Source organism: Petaurus breviceps, unplaced genomic scaffold (assembly GCF_028583685.1).
Source record: "Petaurus breviceps papuanus isolate PSGF00001 unplaced genomic scaffold, PetGlider_PUasm1.0 91133, whole genome shotgun sequence".
In the NCBI taxonomy this organism is placed as follows: Eukaryota; Metazoa; Chordata; class Mammalia; order Diprotodontia; family Petauridae; genus Petaurus; species Petaurus breviceps.
In genome coordinates this window covers 66,894,661-66,916,815 of record NW_027187419.1, presented here as the reverse complement: position 1 = coordinate 66,916,815, position 22,155 = coordinate 66,894,661, and the positions used below count along the sequence as shown (strand labels likewise).

General features: G+C 41.2%; 1 protein-coding gene across 1 annotated transcript in view; it reads right to left on the bottom strand.

The window, feature by feature from the left end:
• Nucleotides 1-16,467, bottom strand: part of FRY (FRY microtubule binding protein) — a 586,038-nt gene extending 569,571 nt beyond the window's left edge. Inside the window, exon 1 of the mRNA XM_069080517.1 lies at nucleotides 16,193-16,467. The gene's annotated coding sequence lies outside the window, so the exon portion shown is untranslated. The remainder of the gene's footprint in view (nucleotides 1-16,192) is intronic.
• Between the last annotated feature and the right edge of the window lie 5,688 nt (nucleotides 16,468-22,155).

Below are 22,155 nucleotides of genomic sequence, written 5' to 3'. Positions count from 1 at the left end.
TCTATCTATCTATCTATCTATCTATCTATCTATCTATCTATCTATCTATCTATCTATCTATCTATCATCTATCTGTCTGCCTGTCTGTCTGTCTGTCTGTCCCTACTACTAGATTGCAAGGTCCTTGAAGGGCAGTGATTGTCTTTTTATATCCCCAGCACTTAGCACAGTGCCTGGCATATGGTAGGTGCTTAATAAATTTGACTGATTGACTGAATGGGACTGGAGTATCAAGCTCTATGGACATGATCCATCAAGAAAGCAAGTGCTTTCGATTTGAGCAGGAGCATAATTGAAATAACATATTGTGTTGTGCTCCTTTTTCACTGACATTCCTGACAAATATCTCAACTGTTTAACAAACAGTGAAGAGAGACGAAAAACACCAGAAAGGCATTCGTCCAATTCATCTGCACTAGCCAGTAAATGCTTGCAAATGTTCATATCTGAGGAAGCTCCTAATGTTATTGACAGCTTATTCAAAGAGGTGGGCACAGCCCCATGTGACAAAAATCAATATCACCCTCCTAGGAATTAGCCATTTCCCTAGTACTTCCACAGCCATCAGAAACAAGTGATTTGGTATACCTAGATTAATTTTAATAAGCCCTTTTTAGCTTCTGCATTTAACCATGGAAGGCAGCAGTCCCATTCTAAAGTAACAATTGAGTTAGCTACAACAGGACTCATTATAAAAGCCAAACCACAGAATAACTACCTTTTTGAAGAAAAAAAATTATTGTGAATAAATGGAGTCAATTTCAGAGGGATTTTATTTGTTTTGCTGATCATAGCCTGTGTTTTTGGTTTTGTTTTCCCTGAGACATGATGCCTCATTCAGAGAACAGAAAGTTAGTGGACTAGAAAATGGCATTGCACAAAGAGAAGGCAAGGGGGAGGGAGGAAATGGAAATGCTGAGAGAAGAGTGAATCTGGCAAGTGGGACTGAGAATTAGGAGAGGAAGGAAAGGGTGGAGAGAGTTGGAAAGGCATAGAAGCTGTCTCATGCTAGCTAGCAGGGGAGGAGAAGATGCTGGCACATGAGGTGCCCCTCTAGACCAGTGGTTTGTGGGACATGGTGAGGAAAGTAGAGAAAGTTTAAGGATGAAGATGTTCATGTGCTTTGCTTCTATTTCAGCTCCCAAAGCCATGAGCAAAGGAAACAATCCCCATGGATATTCAGCCTGGCAGCCCCTTCTGTGGTGATCCAGATACTGGAGACACAGAAGACAGTTCTTGCCACCAAAGGCCTTGGCACTGTCAAATGTTCACCATCAGAAACTGAACTGATTTCATCAGTGAAAATAATATTAAAGATGATGTACTACCATTGGCTTTGTTGCGCTACTTTAAGGACTATGGGATTGGTTCATTAAACTTGCAACTTAAATCTCCTGTCTGTTGCTTCCCCATTAGAACATGAGCTCAATTTTGGCTCAGTCTAACTTTTCTCTTTATATCTCCAGCACACTGCTTTCTTTGCATACAGTAAGTGCTTAACAAAGTATTTTTATTTGTTCTTTCATGCTGGAGGATGTTGTCTTTAAGAAACAGAATAAAGGAGGGGGAGGAATTGTGGATATCCTAGCCAGGGTTAGAGGACTGAAGTGGCAACCACACTGGCATACCCAGGATGGTTGCTAGCACAGGTTCTTAGATGTGCTTTACTAGGAAAGATAGTGTTTTAAGGGGTCAACAATCTTTTGAAAATTATATTCACTGGGGGAGGCTAGGTGGTGCAGTGAATAGAGCACTGGCCCTGGAGTCAGGAGGACCTGAGTTCAAATCCAGCCTCAGACACTTAACACAATTACTAGCTGTGTGACTTTGGGTAAGTCACTTAACCCCTCCAAAAAGCAAAAACAAAAAATTATTCACTGGTTCAGGGGAAAAGTCAGCACCCTGAACTTCAGAGAAAATACAAGCAGAGAAATAAAGACCAACAGACAGGGCGCTGACTGCCTGAATCAACTATACACTTTACATACATCCCTGGATGGAACGAGCCTTTACATGTGAGTAGTTGGGGAACTTTGAATATATGGCCACTCAGAATCTTGACCAGGGAATAACAAGTTCCTTCTCATAAGTGAACCCCCAAAGCAAAAGCTCACCTCTCAGAATATATACTGTTTCAGTTAATAGGTTCAAAGCCAGAAGGCATCACAACCCTCTCATTGCTGAATTAGAAATTAGCAAGTGGTGTGAAAGCCTTCTATAAGCAAGCCTCCCCTAAGCAAACTTCCCTTAATTGGCCCCAAGTGAGGCCTATTAATGGGCTGGGAAGATCTTACATCCCATTAACATTACAAGGATGGGTGAGAAGCTGATTGTGTTAGTTAGCAGTGTAAAAGATTACTAACTAGTAGCATTAGGTGGGATCAAAAAGACAATGGTAAAGAATCAGACTGCTCACTCTTGGATAAAGCAGCTGGATGAAGAACCTAAAAGGAAAAGAGGATACTTAATTCTGCTATTTGTCACTGCTGTTCATGTGCTCTCAGTTCTATCTTATAGAATTTGTAGCTTCCTTCAAAGCCTGGCTTTTGTAGCTTCCTTCAAAGCCTGGCTTAGGTGCCAATCCATACACAAGAAATTTCCTGATCCCCCTAGCTGTTAGTATTCACTCAAAGATTACATGACTGTTTTTATTCTGCATATAGTTTGTCTAAACTTATTCACACACATGTCACCCCTCTCTCCCTGCCCCCTGGAGAACATAAGTTTTTTGAGAGTGGGGGCTGTTTTTAATTTTTGTCTTTGAATTCCCCAGCACCTAACACACTGCCTGGAACATGGTAAGCACTCAGTAAATGCTTGTCTGATTGAACTGATTATAAAAGAGCTGTTCCCAATATGGTTGATGCTTGGGTGTTTGGAGGCGGACATAATCAATCTAGCTGGTAGATTATAGAGGCCCTCAGCTTCTGCTTCTCCTCTCTGGGTGTCAGCCTTCTGGCCACAGCACTGCTCATTAGCACCTCCATCAGAGGATGAACAAGGGGAATGGAAGGTGAAACACAAATCAAACCATTTACTCCTTATTAGCAGTACTAACTGAAAGTCTAATGGGAAAAAAAAGATCAAAATAACCATGAAGCTTGGATATTATCTAGGGGCTTCAATCCATAGGATCTTGGTCCCCATGAGAATGGACAGCTTGAGAGTGGGTTATAGAAATGGAAATAATTAAGCAGGAGGGAAATGATAAAAGATTCAGAATGATAGCTATTCCTAGGCAGATGGGATGGGTTTTAAGAGGTCAGCTGTCAGGTTGTGTGTATTTAACCTATGTATTTAACCACCAGGAGATACAATACGGATAGGTAATATTCTTATGCCTCTGTGACAGTATTGGTAGGACTGCTCAGAGAATTATCAGTAGATCCTAGAATATCATCATGACAATAAGACTACCTAGGATATTCTTAGGATGTGAGGTCCAGATGTGGAATTCTTACTTCCCTAAGTGAAACCATGCATGTAACATAGGGGAGCCCCATAAGACAGGGGCCACCTGCTTACATGTTCTCCAAAAGCAATCTTGAAGTTTCAGAGCAGTGTCTGCAGTCTACTAGCTTTGCTGGTGACCACCATCTGCCTCAAAACATAAAAGTCAACATGTAATGCTTTTGTGTGTGGTGGGTATACACAAACTGTAACAAATAAAGAACTTCAAAGAAGAAATAGAATAAAACTTGTCATCAGGGAAAAATATGAGTAGGGAAAAAACCAAAACAAAAACATGGGTTGGTCCCATGATGATAGTGAGGGATGACAGATAACTATTCCAAGTGCTTCACTGGTATTGTGGATGTGCTGAGAACGTAAGGAAAGCCCCCAGCATGTTGAATGGACCCCCTGAAGTGAACTTATGGGAAGATATGGACAAAAGTTATACAGCATGAGCAAAGCAAAAGGGCTTTGATCTGTATTATTGGAGGGGACACCCAAATCAATGAAATCATGGATCCATTTGTGTATCTGAATAGAATAATGGTTCTGAATTTGCTCATCCAAATAGTCATTGTTCATTTGAAAAGAGAATGTATCAGAAAGAAAAAGAATTGCAATTTTAGGTCATAAAACAGTGCTTAGCAGGAATGGAGTTATGGAAAGAATCAAGTTCTTTAAATGGCTTTAATTCTAATCTCCCACTCATGAGCACATAAATCACCCTATAGTGTGATTCTGTTCTCATGTTCTCTCCCTTCTTGAAATTTTATACTATTTTCATTATTATAACTCCCTACCAACTTTCCATCATCAAATCTCATGCTCAACAAAACATAAAGGATAATCATGGTGCCACAGGTGTATGCATGTAATCCAACGAGAAGACTAGCTGTCAGTTAAGGAATTACAGAAGGTAAGTCACCTAAGGTAATATTGTAATAATATCTCACCATATTGTGGTGAGATCTGAGAGCCAAGATTGAGGGATATGGATCCAGAATGATCAAGGATAGGGAGTAAACAGGAGGATGGCACAATAGATATGATTAAAAGTGGCTAGGTGGCTCCATAGTGCATAAAGCACTGGGCCTGAATTCTGGGACACTAATCTTCCTGAGGGCAAATCTGGCTTCTGACACTAACTAGCTGTGTGACCCTGAGCAAGTCACTTAATCCTGTTTGCCTCGGTTCCTCATGCAAAAAATGATCTGGAGAAGGAAATGGAAAACCACTCCAGTATCTGTATGAGATTACTCAGATTTGGACATGACTGAATAATATGTTTAAAAAAATCATCTGGAGAGTCCTAAAACAATCGAGTTCATATTAACTTTACTATGCATATTTTCGAAAAACCAATTGCCTTTATTGGAAAAAGGACAATCCAATTCTACTTTATAGATATTGCTCAAATCCAGCACTGCGCAAAAGTATACATCCACATCGAGCAAATTTTTAAATTGTGACATAGTAAACAGAATAAGAGTTAATTCTAGTTCTCATTCCTACCCAATAAGTTGGGTGACCTTAAGCAAACACTTCTTTCTTCCTTGTAAACAAACAAACAGCAACAAAAAACAAAATGTAGTGCCAATGTTCTTTACTTGGAATCTGTGAACTTATTTTGATAACTGCATTTCAGTGTAATTGGTTTGCTTTGTAATCCCACATATTTTATTTTATGCAATTGAAATCATTATTCTGAGAAATCCTTAAGCTTTCCCAGACTGCAAACAGGGATCCACGAACAAAATGTTTTAAGGACACCCCGGCTAGATAATCTCTAAGGTTCCTTGTAACTCTAACATTTTATGAACCTATGACAAAAATGTTATTTTAAAAAAATGAGTATTATGCAGAAAGAATCATAGAGAAGAGAGACTGCAAGAGGCCAGTTAGGGAGACTACTGCAAAAATAGGACTTGAGAAGAGTCTGGAATAGAATACTGAAGATGGAATGACGACTGGAAGAGATCTCTTAAATCTCCATTCAGTGCTCTGACTACTATGTCACAGAATTTAAAAATTAAAAAATCTGCACAATGTGTATATATATTTGTACACTATAACTTTGAGCAATATGACTTTATAAACTAAAAATGAAGTGCTGTCTTCACTTGGTGAAACCAGATGTGATACAAGGAAGCTGTGAACAGACGGGTCACCAGGTGAATGGAACCACTTCAATTTGGGAAGAAGCTGCCACCAGTCAGATCAAATATATCTTTGCTAAAAGATCGTATCAAAATAAAATAGCTAATAAACACAAACAACATTACATATGTGTGTATAACTTTACATGTGTGGACATCTTTATATGGACAAATACACACACTTCAAAACTTTGTCCTTTGCTTTCCAAGTAGTTGTCATGCCAAAGAGAAGCCTTGATATACTGTAACAACTGCTTAAGGATGACTTGGAATAATGAGCCTGTTCATCTTCCTCATTGTATAAATAAATCATCTTTGCTGGAACTATCAGGAACAGAAGCTGTACTTTTCACTTCCCATTATAAGGAAAGAAAATACAACTCAAGTGAACATCGTGCAGGATAACTAACAGAGGATGCATGTGAAATTTGTTTAAAAAGGGGCCTGAGTTTGCTTTCCAGGCACTGAATTCTAATAACTGACGCTGCAGTGTCAGAGGATGGGGGCCCCACAGCTCTAGGTGTGGTTGCAAGCTGCCTAAAATTATGCCCTTATGAACTTGCTTCTTTTATAAGCCAGGCAACCCAGGCTGACAGCAAAAAATCCAAAGTGATTATTACAGTAAAGCCCGACCACTGACTTTTACAGGTGCTGTCAGCAGCTTTGAGCCATAAAAGTTGGGAAATCCTCCCTCCATAAGTCAACCAATGCAATTTGAGGCACGATTCAGTCTCGTTTTTAAGTATGAAGTGGCTACAGCTGTAAATCCTTCTGATCATGATGCCCCAGCTGTTTGGTGCTGATGAGAGACAGGGGACAACAGGAAACTTCTTGAAGCAAATGACACACCTACACTGACATTTTTAGTCATGCGCTGAGAGAGAGGCTGGAAACCTCTCAAAGTCTATTTTGTGATTAAAGAACACGTTCTGAGAGCTGTGGGACTGGAGGGGGTGGTGTGCCAAAGGTTCTCCAATGCTAGACCCAACTGTGCTGAAAGGTTTCTATGGGCCAACACATGCTTATTAGCGCTCTTTAACTTTGAGAGTGAAGATGTCATTACATTCACCATGGACAAGAAGGGAAATTCCACAGGGCAGCAGCTGGGCTTCTGGGACATCTTTAATACGCTGTCCATCCTTGCTGGTGAGGCCAGATGTGATACGAGGAAGCTGTGCACAGGCCACGGGGTGAAGGAAACTAAGCTGCTACCACAGTCGAACCAAATATATTTTTGCTCAAAGATGGAATCAGGAAGCATAAAATACTTCTAAGATATCAGCCTTAACTCTTCCTCATCAAACACATCTCAGAGGAAATGTCCTGGAACTTCAAAAATGCTTTTTAAAAAAATCATTAAGCAACTACAAACAGAAGAGCCAGAAAGTTGTCTTGTGGAATGATGACTCTTTAATTTACCATGTATTTTTTTTTTTTGCCCCTAGCCCCAGCCCCAGAATGCACTGCACTGAACTGAGGCCTCCATTTCCAGGGTTTCCCTCAATTCACTCAACATTCAACATGCATTTATTGGGTGCCTTTCTTAAAACAGCAGGAGGGCTGGGTTTGAGTTTTGCTTCTACCCATTTGCTGACTATGCTTTGGTACAAGTCAATTTCTCACCTATAAACCAGGTATAAACAATATCTGTACCAACTACAGTATCTTAGAGGATTGCAAGGAGGAAAGTCCTTTACAATAGGAAAATGACAGTGGAAGTATGAGTTATCATCATGAAACACTGTGGTAGGAGCTGTGAGGAACAAAGGAGAAAGAAATGGGGTTCTTACTCTCATGGAACTTACAGTCTAGAGCGGTGTGGAGGGGAGATAAGGTGCACATAAGTAATTATAGTTTAGGGTACAATTTGAAAGTGAGGGAATTAGGAGTTTAGAGCACTTACACACCAGAGATTCATGATCTGAAGTGGGGATCGAGTTAGCTGCTGGTCACTATGACTAAGCAGATACACCTCGATATCAGAGCAGCCTCTGGGACCACCTGTATAACTGAATGTGAGGTCCTTGAGATCAGAGACTATTTTTGTTGTTTCTTTGTATTTCTGGTGCTTAGTACAGCCCCTGACACAGGGCAATCACTTAATAAATGCTTGTTGATAGGACAGAGGGAAAAGTGTATGATCAGCATTACGTTTTCTGCACTGTCTGGCCTACCCTACCCTCTGAAGTTATTTTTAATAACTTGAACTGTCCCAGGCAACTTCTCTGTGTAAGTGTTGTAGTGATGAGAACCTTGGATTGAGAACCACAAAACCTGGGTTCTAACTACAGATACTTTTTTTTCTTTTTTTTGGAGCAGGAAGGGCAGGTCAATTGGGGAAGTGACTTGCCCAAGGTTACATGGCTAGTAAGTGTTAAGGTATGAGGCCGGATTTGAACTCAGGTCCTCCTGATTCCAGGGCTGGTGCTCTATTCACTGTGCCACCTAGCCACCCCTGAACTGCAGATTTTTCTTACTATCTGACTTAGTTTCTTCAACAGTAACAGAAGAAGATGGAACCTGACAGTTGTCTGAGGTCCCTGCCATCTTTGATCCCTACATGGTCACACAGCCAACTGTGTTTAGATGGTTTTGTCTGATCCCATGGGAAACTGCTAAATTCAGAGCAACACTAACCCAGTTTCACTGATGCTAACTTTCAGATATATAACAGCACTACTAGTAACTAACATGCATATGATGCTTTGAGCTTTGCAAAGGGTTTTAGACTCATTTGACTCTGACAATAAACCCCATGAGGCAGATGCTATTTTATTTATTTATAATATATTAATTATAAATTAATATAACATATTCCTAAATATATATTTATTTATAAATATTATATTTGTTATTATATTTATTATTTTATTTATTTATTATTAAGTCCATTTTACAGATGAGGTAACTGGAGCAGAGAGAGGTTAAGTGACTTGCCAGGGTTACACAGCTAGTTAGTATGTGTCTGAGGAGTATTAGAACTTGGGTCTTCTTGACTCTAAATCCAGCCTTCTAACTACTTTGCCACTTGTTGCCTTCTAAAATGGAATTAGGATTCCAACATTAGAACAATCTTTTGTTGTCTTGGAAAATACTTTTCCCTCAAGAGACTTTAATGAAAGTCACTTGGGAATAATAATATGATTCTAATAATTTTGCCCAGAAGTAAGCATTCAAGCCATGTTGTACCAGATTACAAATCTTCTTTCAGAAGTACTAAATATTAACTATTGACTTGAAGGGAGCTCTATATACTAATATACTAATACTCACGTGTTATAAAAACAATAACCAAAACCTTCATTGAAGATGTGGAGCTTCAATGTAATGATCATGCCACACTGGTTGAACCCCAAAGAGTGTATTCATAAGACTAACAGCTTGCAGTCAGCAGCAAGACCTGAGTCCAAATGCAGTCTGAGATACTTATTGGCTGTGTGACCTCTGGCAAGTCACTTAAAAACAAAACCAAAAACCTCTATCTGCCTCAGTTTCCCCAATTGAAAAATGGGGAAAATAAGAGCACCTACCTTGAAGATAACACGAAATAATCAATGTAAAGCACTTAGCACAGTTCCTGTTACACAGTAGGCACTTAATAAATGCTTGTTGACATGGCTTAATATCACACTGGATAACAATACCAATCTGGAAGCTTAATGTACAGTGACATTCCTTGGAGGGACAGCATGACACAGTGGAAAATATGCTGAATTAGGAGTCAGGCAACCTGAGTTCAAATCTTGCATTTACTACTTACTATGTGACCTTGGTTAAGTCACTGGGCCTAGGTGGCACAGTGGATAGAGTGCTGGGCCTGGAGTCAGGAAGACTCATCCCTCTGAGTTCAAATCTGGCCTCAGATGCTTCCTAGCTATGTGACCCTGGGCAAGTCACTTAACTCTGTCTCAGTTTCCTCATCTTTAAAATGAGCTGGAGAAGGAGCACTCCAGCAACTTTGCCAAGGAAACTCCAAATGGAGTCAGGAAGAGTCAGATACAACTGAATAACAAAGTAGGGGCTGAACTTACATGGCCTAGCTCTAAATCTAGGATCAAGGGGCTGACAGAAGGGTTGGAATCAATACCCTGTTGTATTCTACAAGGGCCTGCTAGATCAAAGATCGTTTTCGAATAATGTGGAAAGGTAATGATTAAGTAACTGATTTTAATTCTATATTCAATAATTGCTTTCATTAAATATGGTTAATATGAGCAGCACACATTCACAGAAATGAAAGCTGATGCCTTCCTTCAGTGTACTAAGGTTAGGGAATGGAGAGGTATCTTAATCATCAGTCCTATATTTTATCTGAATAAAAACAAGAAATGAATCAAATGAATATGGGTTGGAAAGTATGCATGGACTGCAATCTGTACCAAGGGAGAGGATACCCTCATCAGTGGCTGTTACAGAGCCACTGAGGAGGAGAAATTCTAATGGAATCATCAACACAGTACAGAGACTGAAGGCAAGGAGGCATGGTATTGTAGAATGAGGGCTTGCTTTGAAATCTGAGGACCCCAATTCAAATCTCAGCTCAGGGACTTTTTACCTGCATAACCGGGGCAAGTCATTAAGCTCACCGAGCCTCTGTTTCCTAATCTATAATATGAGATGGCCGAAAGAGATGAATTTTGAAATCCTTTCTAGCTCTAAATCTGTAAGCCTATGCTCCTCAAGGTAGACTAGACTGTCTGTATGAAAGTTCAATGTGAGCACCAATAATGATAATAATAATAATAGTAATAGTAATAATAATAAATAAATCAAGGTGCTGAACTGCAAACTACCCCCCCCAAAAAAAACCCAACAACAACCAAAAAAAAAAACCCAAAGAACAAAACCAAACCAAGCCAACTACAGCCACTAAGCATCTGAAGGACACTCCCTCTGGTTTGGAGGAGTGGAGGGGGGCACAGAACACAAGCCTTTTAACACTGATTTCAGCAGTGTATGTGGAGGGACATTTTTAGCAGGAGGACTGCATAATCTAAATCTAAATTATATATATATATATATGTATCTATGTATGTGTATATATACACATAAAGATAAATACAATTATATATATGTTACATATAAAATTCTTTTCAGAATTAGTCATTTCATAATACACAAAAGTAACACTATACACACAGGTAATTATACATATTTAATATCTATAATTCATTTCAGAATCAGTCATTTCAGAATACCCAAAAGTAACTTTTCCAATAGGTATTTCTTAAAATATAACTGCAAATGCAATGTGTGTCACATTGTATGCTGATGGGCTTGTGCAAATCAGCTAGTAAAAAATAGCTGTATAAATCCACTTTGTGCCATGCCAGGGTATGTGGGGTGGTGCTGATGTGTGGGTCATGCATGACTGTGTGATAACAGTGGAGGAGGCTAGTGTATACACACACACACATATATACACACATATATTTATATAGTACCTACTATGCTCCAGTCACCCTGCTAAGCACATTATAATTATTATCTCATTTGATCCTTAAAACAACCCTGGGAGGTAAGGTATATTATTATCCCCATTTTATAGATGAGGAACCTGAGGCAAATAGGCATAAAGTGACTTGACCAGGGTCACACAGCTAATGTCTGAGGCTGGATTAGAACTGAGGTCTTCTTGATTCCTGGCCTCTCTTGCCATATAGTTGCACATTTATACATTTATATATATGTGTATGTATATATGTGTATATAACACATATATATTATGTGTGTATAACACCTACACATTCATTAACACATACATACACACATTTATGACAATTTATGACAATTTGTCAGGATTAAAATGATTAAAGTACTAAAATATACAAAAAGCACTTTCATATATAACAGGATGTCAAAGAATGCAGCCACATTTGCATATGCATAGCAGGAAGACTGAATGAAGGGTGCAGATGAGTGGGGCACAGCATTAGAATCACAATGAAAAGATAAACGATGATGACTGAAGCTACACATGCACATATGGGGGAACGTCAGGACTTATCATGTCAAGTGAGCACAGATTAGTAAAAATGTGTGATTCCAACTGAGTGGGGGAATATGATCCCCATATAAAATTGCATGCATTCTCTTGGCTGACTGGCTCTGTACACACCCACACATAACATGTGGGCATTGCCAGTTGGCAAGGTCATAAAATCATAGAATTTAAAATGGTAAGGGAACTTAGGGATCATCAAGTCAAACTCCTGTATTTGATAAATAAGAAAACTGAGGCTCAGAGATATCTGATGACTTGTCCAAGAAGACGCAGATTGTTGCAAACCTCTAGGAGACAGGTACCCTGGCCCTAGCTGGGTGGTCTTTTCACCATATCATATTTGTCTCTTGCATGCACTTAACATTCTGTCAAAATAACAATATCTTCCAATGTTTGGAACACAGGTATGAACAATACACTTACTGTCTAACAAAAGTCACTTGACTCTCTTCCTTCCACCCCAAACTTAGAATAAAAATATGGTAGTGAACAAATTTTTCCCATATATTTCAAACGAGGCTACTCCAGTATCTAAGTGGGACTGCTAGGTGTCACAGTGAATAAAGTACCATGTCTGGAATCAGCAACACTCATCCTCCTGTGTTCAAATCTAGCCTGAGGCACTTAAAAGCTGTGTGACCCTGGGCAAGTCACTTAACCCTGTTTGCTTCCTCATCTGTAAAACAAGCTAACGAAGGAAATGGAAAAACACTCCAGTATCATTGCCAAGAAAACTCCAAATGGAGTTACAGAGAGTCAGACTAAATAGCTGAACAACATCCACCACCTAAGTCATTTAGAGTAGGAAATGTGGGCCAAAGTTACTAACCAAGCAAAGATCTAATTACCAGAGAAAATGGGAAACTCAATTCTGTGGAAAAAATACTTATGGTGTACCTACTCTGAACAAGGAAGCCACTATGCAAAAGAGATTTCTCCCTTCCCTCAAGGAGTTTACAATCTAGTACATACATAAGAGAAAGATTAGACAAGAGAGTTTACCTGGAATCCCAAAACAGGGATGTGGGATTTTGTGCTTCTTAGCACTATGGCAATATAAATAAAATGCTAATTGGGGAATATGTTGCCAGAGAGCATATGGTAACTGCTCAAAATCCTAGGTTTTACTTAATTAGCTTAGTGCTGTGGTTTGGTTTGCAACTAGAAGAGGAGTTTAGAGGTGAAAAACCACACTGACAAGCAATATATGCATATATACATATTCTTCTATACACAAGTTTTCTTGTAAAGAAAAAAACGGTCAAATAAAATTTTTAATTAGTTTTATCAATAGACAGGATTCCAGGTATAGCCTGGGGGAAATAGTGCCTCATTGCCATGACACCCATTTTTCAAATGGGTCTTGTACTCCAGCAAAAATCCTTTCTCCAAAAGAGAGTTAAGGATTGTCTGGGAAATGAGGACAAGGTGTGTTGCTATGCACAGGATGTCACACCCACCATAAGGCAACAGGTGGTAGCATCTAAATATGGTAACAGCTTTCTTCACACAATCTTATAAAAAAAATTTGTTCTGGGATCCTTTAGATATATGACACTGTAATAGGCAGTGGGAAAAAAAATTTAATAGTGTGGTTGAACAGTTATTTCTGATTCTTTAAGAATTTATCATCTCTAAAAAAATGCTCGTGTGTGTGTATTTCAGTTGTGACCCACCTTCAATAATTCATAACAATAACTGAGTTCAGGGATAATGTGGATTAAGGAAATCCACAGAGAACCTTAACTCAACAAGTTCACTTCAGTCAACAGTTGCAATCTCTTCTGTTTTAATAAGTCAAGCAAAGTTGCCTTTTTCTGGACTAGAATCCATATCTGTATTTAAGGTGAATGGGGAGATGGAGACAAGACAAGTGGCTCCAAGGATGTAAAATTGTCCCCTGGTGTGTGCCCTCGTCTGGGCATTTGCAAAGCTGAGGCCAACTTATACGGTGAAGTGGGGCAGATACTGAGCTCCTTCCCCATACTTGCCAGCTGAAAGTGATTTTGGTCACCCTCTCTCCCTGTGCCCTTTCTCCTCAAAGATCTAAGGTGTTCTGAGATTGGTGCTTGATTTAAATTCTTGGGATGATCAATCAGGTTAAGTGACTTTGTGAATCAAAGACTTCTTTCTCATGGTTACACAACTTGCTCTGGGCACATGAGTGCACACTTGTCTGAATGTTTGAGGCTGTCTCTTGAAGTTCCTATGTGTTGGAATATGTGAATTTCCCACTGTTCAAAACATGGACAAGTTTTTGCAGGCTGTAAATTATAATGTCAGGTGGATTGTGTGTGCATATGCTAAGCAGGAAGCACGAGGCCCACAAAAGAGAACTGGGCTCTTATCTGGGTGATTTCTCCTGGCCTGTGGGTAAATATGAATTAAAATGTAATGTCAACAAGCAGGGTGTTGGTTTCCAAGGCCTTTTAGGTTAGTAAAGATGTGAGAAGCTAGCTGAAGGTGGGGCATGAATAAGAAAGGAGTTTAGACAAAGCAAACTTGTATATGTAAGTGAGAAATAGACAGATAATAAGACTAGTCTCATAAGTTATCTCAGGTACCCTCCATGATAAAATGGCAGACCCTGAGAATGTGAACTCCTTGAGAGCACAGACTGTATTTTGGCTCTTTTGGTGTTTCCAGAACTTAGCACTGTGTTTGGCACATAGTAGGTGCTTAATAAATGTTCACTGACAGACTGATAAATTTGGAGTTAGAAGGACCTCAGAGGCTATCTAGTCCAGTCCCCTAATTTTGAATAACTCACCCATGGACAATGAGATAATAAACATCAGAGGCAGGATTTGAACTCTGGCCCTCTGACTTAAAAACCAGAAATCTTTCCACTATAACATGCTTTCTCCCCAAACCAGCCCTCTGCAATAGATGTGTTTCAGAAAATCTTCGAATAAACTGATGGTAAATCAAATCACAACTAAAAACTAAGAGTGATATCTAGGATTTGAACCCAGGTCTTTCTAATTGGATTTGTAGAAATCCAATACTTTAACTACTACACCAAACAGCCTCCTCCACATCAGCATATATCTTTATGGTTTTGTCACGTGGAACATTTTTACACCATGATTATATCATACCATTTCATTAAACTGTATGCTCCTAAAGGGTATGAGACCAAATCTCTATTTTTTGGTAACTTCTCCCATCTCCAAGGATGATAATCTATTCACAGTTGGGTTCAATATATAATACTGTCTCATTCACTGACAAGGTTATGAAGTTTTAATATTTGTATACATAGAGGAAGTGTTTAGGGATATGATGGGATAGGCTAATGCTTAATGAAAACCTGTGTGTGTGCGTGCGTATGTGTGTGTGTGCATGTGTGTGTACCTGTGAAGGCTGCCAGGTGGCCATTTCTTGTTAGAATGCAAGAGAGAGAGGCCAGTGAAGGCTCTGGGATGGCCTTTGTGCTACCTGGACACCATGTGACAGGCAGATTTGATTCCATACTTGACCTCCTGTACATTGCACTGGATGTCCCAGAGCACAATGCTTATAACGCCTGTTTTACAGGCTGTGCTACGCTTTTCAGTGTGGTAAGTAGGATGTGTGATAACAACTACTGGCTGGTGGCCTGACACATTCAGGGGATTTGGTGAGAAGTGCATGCTTGTGTTATGATGTACAGATCTGAATACTGTACTAGCACTGGTGATGGTGATTCACACAATTGGTGACAGCATTTTCACTGCTTTTCTGGCTCTGGTGAATGCTTTAATTGGAAGGATGAGGGTGCTCTCACATCAGATTGATGCAAGTTTCTGGAGATAGGAGAGAGGTCCAGTTTAGAAGAACTAAAAATGTAGGCGTGAACTATTTGTTATAGTACTTTTCAATCAATCAACATTTATTATGCTCCAGACACTGTGGTAAGCGCTGGAAGTACAAAAAGGGGCAAGATGTGGGAGGAATCTGGCTGCAGTGGGTTAGGGAAGAAGTACCAGTGTAGAAGGGAGGGTAGATTTTCCTTGTGGAATTTCCAAAGGGTTTCCTCAACTTGAAGATGGAGATGGGATGTCACTTGGGAAGTAGTGGACAGGGACACCTGCATTCCATCTGTGATCACTTGGTGATCACCCACACAGCAAGCAAGGGTATCGGGAAAATCGTCAGTGGACAATGAGGACACGGCATGGATGACCCCGGGTTTTAAGGGTGCCTGACTCAACAGCTTAGTCCAGCCTCATTTTCTCACAGCTCAGCACCAAACTTTCTCCTGCTCCTGGAATATAATCGCTTTCAAACCAGATGGAGGCAGGATGAAGGATGGAGGATGGAGATACTGCCAGCTGCTCCCCCCGACTCCCCCTCCCCCTCTTCCCGTAGCTCCCACCCTCTTCCTCAAAGGGAAACCAGTCCAGCCCAGCCCAACCCCACCCCGCGCATCATCCTTCCCCACCCACCCTCCCTCCCAACTCCGCGCCCAGGAGACACAAAGCCGGGCGCAAGGAGGGGTGGGGGTGGTAATGAGGCCAGGGCAGCCCCGCTGTGGAGGAGGGGGGTGTTTGGGGAATGGTTGGGGCGGGGAGGGGGCAATGCCGCGCGCGTCTACCTTTAGGAAGAGGCCAGGTCAGTGGCAGGCGGGGAGGGACGGCCTCAGCATCGCGTGCACTGCGCGGCTCCTCCGCATCCACCGCTGCGCTCTGGGCGCCAGCACCGCTCCAGCTCCGCGAAAATCCCGCTGCCGCTGCTGCGCTGCTGCCGCCGCTGCCACCGCCGCCCGCCGCCGCTGCCGCTACCTCCCGCCGCCGCCGCCGAGTGCGGGAGTCTCGGCCAGACGCGGCAGGCACTGACTCCCCTTTCGTCCGCTGCTCGCCTCTTCTCCCCCAGCGCCTGCCACTGTCAAGCGGAGCCCCGCCCCCTGCGCTCTCAGCCCGAACCGGGAGCCTGGAGCCGCCGGGAGCTGGGGCGGAGCCGGGACCACCCGGGAGAACCACGCCGCCCGCCGGGATTGGCCCCGCGCCGGCGCCGGCTCCGCCCCTGCCCGCCCCCTCCCTTGCCGTAGCCCAGCAGCCGGGGACACCTCGCGCCCCCTGCCCTGCAGGATCGCCTCGGGATGCTGGGCACCGGGCATCTGCGTTCGTGCTCCCCTCTTCTGTCGCGCGCCTCCTCTGCAGCGGGTGCTTTCCCCTGGAGTAGGTATCCCCTGCTTCACCTCCTCCGGGGGTTTGCCGTTTCTCCATCTCAGGTCTCCCAGAGTCCCGCCAGAAAATAAATGCAGTCAACAAACACTTCTCTGGGGGTGTCTTCCCAGGGACTGGCTGCTCTAGGAAGAAATGTTATTTGTTTATGGAAAGTGATTTCTTAAGGAACCCTGGGAGGAAGTGTGTGTGTTGTGTTGTGTGTGTTTGTGTGTGTGTAGACAAGAGAAAAAGGGGACCCAGTGAAGTCAAAGGACGGATCAAGGTCACAAAGCCTTTTAGTCCAAGAACCCACCCACTGAGCAGGAGACATCTACCAAAGAAAAGGAACGTTGCAAGGCCTGGGGACCCAAGAACTGAAGAGAGGCAGTCCCCACCCCCGCCTTAGAGCCTAGACCCTCCCAAGGCTTGAATTTCTAGGCACCTGCTTCTTCCACCTCAAATCCTAACGCTGATCTAGTGTTGTTTGTTTTGTCTTTGTATATAACCAAGCCTCTTGTACAGCAGGTACTCATTAGATGCTGATTCGATTGTATTTTTTAAAAAATTGTTAACTGAATTTCAATATTTGATAGGGAAGCAGCATGGCATAGTGGATGAAGTGTTAGACTTGGAAGTCATAAAGTCCTGAGCTTGGAATCCTGCCTCAGACACTTGCTAGCTCTGTAAACCTGGACAAATCACTTTTACTCTCTTAGCCTGTTTCTTCATCTGTGCTGTCGTTCAGTCCTGTTCAGCTTTTTGTGATGTCATGAACCATAGCACACCAGGCCCTTCTATCCTCTACTATCTCCCTAGTTCTGTCCAAGTTCATGTTCTTTCCTTCTATGACAGTAGCCATCCTATCCTCTGCCATCCTCTTCTCTTTTAGCCTTCAATCTCTCCCAATATCAGGATCTTTTCCAGCGAGTCCTGTCCTCTCATTATTAAGCTTGATCCAGGAAGGCCATCTGTCTGAGAGAGCATAGCACTGAACTGGTTTGGAGAAAGCAATGGTTCTGATTTCAGTCCCAACCCTCACCAAATATATGTCTTTGGTAATATCTGTGTAAGGATGTAGGGTCCACTGAATAAATCACTCCATCTACTTAAAAGTAATTACATTAATAAGGTGAGAACAGTCCTATTGAATCAAACATCAACCAAAGACATTAGGTGTGAAAAGTCCTTAATTTAGTTCTTGAAAGTCATTGGATGAAATGAAGAGATTTTGCACAATAAGTATATGCAGATAATAGGGAAGATTTAGTTACACCCTAAGGAGACTTCTATAAAACCAGCAAGTTAATTTGTAATTGGGCATTTTGGGCAGCTTACTGGTAGGGGCTGTTCCAGCAAAGCCCTGAGAGAGAATCAGAATCTCTTTGGGTAGGGGGGCAGTGGAGAGGAAGAAAAGAGCCTCAACTTCAATCTCCTTCCAACCCCCCAACCTTGATCAGAGGAAGGCCTAGTATGTTTTAAAGTGTGTGGAGGATTTTGAATTTCCCATCAATATCCTACTAGAATCCTCAAACATTAGGCAGCAGTATTTGTAGTGGAAGCCAAGAACAAACTGGACATGCTGAGGAAAGGTAGTTTCAAGCCTCTACAAGGAACCTTGCAGAGAGCTACATCATACTCAAGAAGAAGGGAGCTTGATAACTTTCCCCAATGGGGTCATGTCACAGACTTTTTGGGGGACTGTTTTGTATAGTCTTAATAATATACCACTTAATAAATATACCTTTTTTTTTTTTTTGCCTTTTGGAGGGCAGTTGGGGTTAAGTAACTTGCCCAAGGTTACAGGGCTAGTTTTTTTTTTTTTGTGTGTGTGGGTGTTAAGTGTCTGAGGCCCAATGAAACTCAGGTCTTCCTGACTCCAGGCCAGTGCTTTACTCACTGCTTCACCTAGCTGCCCCCTAAATATACCTTTCTTGAAGCTAATTAAGTCTACCTGACTAATTGATATCCACTGATAGTGGGGGAAACAGACTGATGGGGGCTTGTGGGCTATCTGATACAACTTACAGTATGTATACTATAATACATCCCAGCCCCATTGGAGTTTTCTAGAATCCTGAATGGATCTGGGCTCTGAGGATCTGGCCTTCGAGTTCAAGTAGGGTATTGAAAGAGTGAGCCCAGATCAGGGGTTACATCTGTAACTACTTTACCTTTTAATTTAATCATTCTTGCAAAGACATGAACATATTTTGTCATTGGCCTCTGACATTGTGGTGATTCATGTTCAAGGTGCTGAGAATTCTTCAAAAAGTATTCTGTAATCCAGCAGTTCTGAATCTTTTTGGTCTCAGGACCTCTTTGTATTCTTAAAAATTATGAAAGACCCAAAGAGTATTTTTAAAAATGTAGATATTATCATATTAAAACACTTATTAATTCATTTAAAATAATAATTCATTGCATGTTAGTACAAGTAACACATTTTAATGAAAAATAACTATATTTTCCAAAACAAAAAAAATGAATGGTATTGTTTTATGTGTTTTTGCATATCTCTGTAATGTCTGGCATAATAGAAGAGAGTTGATTTCTCATATTGGATCCTGCATTCGACTTGTTTCAATATGTTGTTTTGGTTGAAGAAAATCTGGCCTTATACAGATTAGTAGTTGGGAAAGGGAGGAGTATGGCAGCTATGAATATGATGGCCTAATTCTGAATTGCAAAATATAACAGACTTTCCACATGGAAGACAGAACCAAAACATCTATTCAAACACAGAAAGCTGAATACCACCAAATCTCATAGCAACAAAGAAATCTATACACAATAACCCTGCAAGGGACAAGCCTTCCCCCTGATGGGGCCTTCCCACAAACAAACACCCTCTCGCTCACAGCTCAATGCCCACTCCCACTTCCTCACTCTCCCTCAGCTCTAACTACTCCAATCAATTTCCTCTGGGCTCTGCTCCACCCTTCCTGCTCCACCTTTCCTGCTCCACTTTTTCAGCAAGTTGCTCCTATCACAGGCTTCATGTGACTCAAACTCCTGTGACTTGGGCTTCCAAGTGACTTAAGCAGGTCACATTGGCCTATTCATGGATGGGAAAGATCTTCCCATTTACATTCCCATTACACTTCCCTAATTAGTATGTAAGCTTCTTGAAGGCAGGAACTGTCTTTCTGCTTGCATTCCTAACCTTTATCACACTTAGCAAGTGCTTGATAAATGCTTGTTGACTGACACTGACTCCATATTACTGTGAAAATAGTTTTAACCTTGAGGAAATCACCCCTCCCAACCCCCCCCACCCCAACACCCACACCCCCACACCCACAACCCCCCCCCCACACACACACACCCACACAGAGTCTCAGGTTTCCCAGGGATCAACAGAACACACTCAGAGAACCTCTGCTGTAATCAAAATTGAGACACCCCAATTTTAAAATATGGAGCTTCACTTTGCTATGAAATGGGATCACTTTGAGAGTGACAGCCCAAGGAGAGAAGTGAATCTCCTTGCCTTAGAGGCATCAGGAGACATCAGGAAAAGTAGGTTTTAGTAAAATTTGGGCTGAAAATTCTTGGATAGGAAGTGTAGAAAATTAAAAAGAGCCACCAGCAGAAACAGAGCAATGTAGTTCTGGCATCAGTGTGCAGGTTTTTTCTCCCTCCAAGATTCAGTGCCTATAGTGATGAAATTCATGATGAAAATTGGCCCAGGCAGCATGTAAGCTATGGTGATTCAGAATATTTTGGCAAAGAAAAAAAATCAAAATATCCTGTTTCACTATACTCTCAAAAAAAATCTGTAATTACAGTTACTTAACATTTAAAACTGTGTCATCCTCAACCTAGGACAGTTCATGTACTAATATTATTTTGCCATAGGTTAATATTTGAGAACTAAAGAATTTGTTGTTTATTTTGTAGAAAAATTTTCTCAATTCCATTGGTTTCTTTTCCACTTTTCTCTGCAATCCTTCCTCCTAAAGCCATTTCTTCTTTTGTGAGTTTCTGTACTTTAGGGTTATGATTTTTTTTCTCACGTTTTCCTGTATAGAAATCTAGAAAAAAAATGATAAGGGAACAGTGACTTCACTGCAGATTTTCAGACAGACTAAAACCAAAAGGGAAGCTTGTAGCTGATTCTCTTCCAGGAACAGATGTCATACCTCCCAAAGGAGTTATTATGGATGGGAAGAAATGAGATAATGAAAATATACAAGCTACTTTGGAAATGCTATCAAATAAGATTATATTTGCCAGCCAGTCTATGGACTGGCTGGTAAGTGGTATTTACTGAGAAAAGAAAAGAAAAAAACACAGTAGTTGTTTTCTGAGGGATAGTCAAAAGGGAAAGGACTGGGAAAAATGATTTAAGAATTAAAGCAGTTGAGATGATTGGACTATGCACAACAGTAGTAGAAGATTGTAAAGCACCTTGGGAAAAGTCCTAGGGAAGCAGATAGTATGTTACTAGTTGGCCTCAGCTGTCTTTCAGCTGTCAGGTCTGCCCTTAAAATGGAACTCTGGCAGCTTGAAAGGCTGGGGACATGACTTATCAGCAAAGCCATAATTAGTCATTTTTGCTCTGGGGTCAAAAGTCTCTGTGTAAGCAATACAAAATTGGTCATTAAGTCTTTGGTACACCATCCAGTAGTGGAGAGACAGAATAAAAAGAAAATAGGCCTCCCTGGATGGGGCTACCCAAAGGAGGGGGAGAAGAACTGTCTACTAGCCTTTCTTTAGGGTCTTACCACCTTCTCGGATATTCTCCTTTCTTGACTATTCTCCTGCTTGTGTGGCCATTAATGGATCTTCATCATCACTAACTATGGTGTCCCTCAAGGCTCTGTCCTAGGCCTTACTGTCTTTTCTTTATATACTCTCTCACTTGGTGATCTCATCAGCTCCCCTGGGTTCAATTATCATCTCTTTGTAGATGATTCCCAGATCTATTTATCCAGCCCTGGTTTCTCTCTCCTGAGCACTCATCATCCCCAACTGCTTCTTGGATATTTTGAATTAGATGTCCTGCAGGGATGTCAAAGTCAATGTGTCCAAACATAAGTCATGATCTTTCCCTCAAAACTATCTGCTTTTCTGAGAAAAGTATTAGTCTTGGTATCCTAGTATTGTCAAGGGTATTACTTTCCTTCCAATTTAAGCAGGTTCATAGCTTCTGTCACCCTCAACTCTTTTCTCTTGATCACCCCACATATTTAATCAGTTGCCAAACTTTATAATTTATTTTTCCATTCACATATATTCCCTTTTCATAGTCCTCATCATCATTCAGGGCTCCATCACCATTTGCCTGGATTATTTCAATAGCCTTCCAATTGTACTCCATCTATCATCTCTCCTACTCCAATCCATCATTTACTTAGCTATCAAAGTTATTTTCCGAAATAATGGTTCT